This window comes from Trichechus manatus, unplaced genomic scaffold (assembly GCF_000243295.1).
Source record: "Trichechus manatus latirostris isolate Lorelei unplaced genomic scaffold, TriManLat1.0 scaffold00199, whole genome shotgun sequence".
Lineage (NCBI taxonomy): Eukaryota > Metazoa > Chordata > Mammalia > Sirenia > Trichechidae > Trichechus > Trichechus manatus.
In genome coordinates, this window is record NW_004444135.1 from 1,413,845 (window position 1) to 1,417,762 (window position 3,918).

The following is a 3,918-nucleotide window of genomic DNA, read 5'->3' on the forward strand; positions in this document are numbered from 1 at the left end:
TTTTCTTTTCTTCCCCTTGGATGCCATGATGTGGAGAAGCATCACAGTCATTTGGTCACCACCTGACAAAAGCAACCTAAAGATGAAGTCAACAAGTGGGAGAGGCCCATGGAGGGGAGGGGCAAAGAAATGGAGTAGGAGCTCCTGGGTTAAACTGATTCTGAAGCCTGCCCCACTTCTGAACCTCCAGCTACACATAAACGTTCTTGTTTAAACCCAGGTTGAGAAGATTTTCTGTGTCTTGGAACCAGAAACATTCTGACATTTTACAGAGGGGTATAGGTGTTTTCATACACACATCTCTACGGGCTGTGCTTTCTCCTGACACAGTGTTAAGAATGTAGTCAATTGCTCATATGAAACCTAGAATGTAGATTAAATGGCATACATCTGCAGTGAGAGATACTGTAGTAGAAATATAATACTGCAGTAGAAATACAGTAAAAAGACAATACTGATCTACTAGAAAATACTATATAAAACTAAAACCCAAACCTGTTGCCATCAAGTCAATTTCGACTCATAGTGACCCTATAGGACACAGTAGAACTGTCTTATAGGGTTTCCAAGGAGCAAATGGTGGATTTGAACTGCTGACCTTTTGGTTAACAGCTGAGCTCTTAACCACTTCACCACCAGGGCTCCACAATACTGTATTTTGAGGGCGAAAGGGTGGTATTTGGGGCACTAATTGTCATTTATCACATTATTTCTATGAGAAAATTCATTCCAAGTTTGAAATAAGCAACCTGCAAATGAACTTTTGGGGACACTCTGGTCTCAGGTTTCTCCTAAGGGTATAATACTAGATGAAGTGTTGTGGATTGAATTGTGTCCCCCCCAAAATGTGTTTTAAATCCGAACCTCTATGCCTGTGGTTATAATCCCATTTGGGAATGGGTTGTCATTGTTATGTTAATGAGGCAGGATTAGTGTAGGGTGTATCTTGAGTCAATCTCTTTTGAGATTTTTTAAAAGAGATTAAACAAGCAAGCAGAGAGAGACATGGGGTAAAATAGATGCCAAGACACATGGAAATCTCCAAGGAACCAGGAGGCAGAAACCGAAGAGACAAGAACCTTCCTCCAGAGCCGACACAGACAGAAAGCCTTCCCCTAGAGCTGGCACCTTGAATTTGGACTTCTAGCCTCCTAACTGTAGGAAAATAAATTTCTGTTTCCACTTTTGATATTTCTGTTATAGTGGCACTAGATAACTAAGATACGAAATCTAAAGTATCTTCTAACTTCAATGTTCTACAATTCTTTGTTACTGGTCTATTATTTTCATTACCGTTAGGATATACTGTTGCCCATTCACTTTTTCCTCCTCAGATTCATCGGAAAGCTGCTTTCCCACTGACAGTGCATGCTGCTTCAAGGCAGGAGCTTTTATGACTGTTTGAAACAAAAAACACAGGCATGTGCCACAAATAACTGTCTCTACAGGGTGTTATACGAGGTGTGTGCATTTTTGGTAGGAAACATATAAATTTTGAAAAATAACTTTGGGGACAGTGTATGTACCTCTGAACTCTAGGGGGTATTCAGGGGTAGAATTAGTGGGACAACATATGTCCCAAAAGGACTTGGAGGGTGGGGTTGTTGGTGGGGGCAAAAAAATCCATACTACCTACCAAAAATTCAGCAACACTCAATGATTCAACATGCTTCCATTAATGAAAACACACGGTATCAACAAAAATTCAAAGCAGAAAATAATTGGGTCTTGAAAGGGTTATAAGAGAATAAAAATGAATCTCTGTAACAGGGCAACATTCTTGAATAACATGGCATTTGAAGATGGTTCATACCCCTTTCAGCAAGCTGTATCTTGTTTGTTTTCACAGCAATTGTGGATTTACCATCATTTTAAATATTTTTGAAATTCTAGCATAGCGCTCACATCTTGCCGCTAAATATTTATACACAGAATACTTTATTTGCTGCAGCAAACTCTTTTTTTTTTTTTGACCTGTCAGTTTTGTGGAAACCTGAGAGATCCAAAGAGGCTCATGTTTCTAAGCAAAAGCAAATAGTAATTTCCTTCTCCTCCACCCATGGGTTAGTCAAAGCAGGGACTTTTTCAAAGACTGCAGATATCTGCCATCTTCAGATGGTTTCAATACAAAAATGCAATGGTTTATAATACTTTCGGTTCAACACTTAAGTCATAGTTTGAAAATAAGTGATCAAGTAATTATTGAGAACACATTGAAATAAAACAAAAAGATCCATATCTGGAGTCATAATTAGGCAAAAACACATCCTACCTATAGGTGTAGCAGGTGGTGGAAGTAAATGTTACTAAAAGAGTCCCCCTCCCAAAATCTCTCCCACTAGACTGCCAAGGAGCCTGAAATTCCACCAGTCACTCCTTGTTTTCGTCATCTAGGACTACCATAATAAAAATACCACAAGTGGATGGCATTAACAAAGAGAAATTTATTCTCTTACAGTCTGGTAGGCTACACGTCCAAATTCAGGGTGCCAGCTCTAGGGGAAGGCTTTCTCTCTGTGTTGGCTCTGGAGGAAGGTCCTTGTTATCAACCTTCCATCGTCTAGGAGCTTCTCCGTGCAGGAAAGTTGGGTCCAAAGGACATGCTCTGCTCCTGGTGTTGTTTTTTTGGTGGTATGAGGTCCCCATGTCTCTCTGCTTGCTTCTCTCTTTTATATCTCAAAAGAGATTGGCTTAAGACACAATATAATCTTGTAGATCTCATCAATATAACTGCTGCTAATCCACCTCATTAACATCATAGTGATAGGATTTACAACACATAAGAAAATCACATCAGATGACAAAATGGTGGACAATCACACAATACTGGGAATCATGGCATATGCAAGTTGACAGATATTTTTAGAGGACACAATTCAATCTATGACACTCCTTTAAGAAAACATATTATTATTCAAAGCCCCCCCCCAAAAAAAACAAAAACAAAAACAAAAAACAACAGCGTGCTACCTCTGCAGGGCAGGTCATCAGCCCATTAACTCCCAGTAGCACACTGGGCCAACTGTTTGGGGGTAGGTTGCTGGGACAGAGAAGAAGGGAAGTATGGAATGAGAGGGAGGGTGGCCTCATGAGAGTCCCTGCTAGTTTCACATCACTGAGGGTGGGAGCAGGGACACCCAAGATAGTGTGACATATTTTATGGTTTTGCCTTGGGCTTTCCCTGTAGATCTTGGTTCTAAGTCAATAATCTTCATCCTAGGGGGTACTGAATCAGTCCCTGGGTGGTGCAAACAGTCAACACTCAACTACTAGAACCCACCCTGAGGCACCTTGGAAGGAGTGTTGGTTAAGATTGTGTGTCAACTTGGCCGGGCCATGATTCTCAGTGTTTTGGCAGTTGTATAATGTTGTGATCACTCCCCTGTTGAAATTTGATATGTGATCACCCCGATGATGGAATCTGCTGAGTGGTACTGGTGGGGGTGGGTCCTGTGGTGGCTCACCTCCTCCTCAGCCTTCATCTCTCTGCACTCCACCACCTACTTTCTTCCTGCTTGCCTTACCAAGGTTTTTTGGCTTGTTCTGGATCTGGCAGCTGCCTCTTGTTCGTCTGACCTCCAGTTCTTGGGACTTGAGCTAACAGCTAACCTGCCGATCTTGGGATTCGTTGATCTTCACAGCCTGTGAGCAAGAGTCCTGATCTCCAACCTGCTGATCTTGGGTTCACCATCTCCTGCGGCTACATAAATCAGAAGCCTCTATCCTGATCCATTTACTTGGGACGTTCCAGCCTCTACAATGGCGTGAGCTGTTTCCTTGATATAAATCTCTCTCTCTCTCTCTCTCTGTAGATATTTGGAAAACCTGGTGGTGTAGTGGTTAAGTGCTACAGCTGCTAACTAAAGGGTCAGCAGTTTGAATCCACCAGGCGCTCCTTAGAAACTCTGTAGGGCAGTT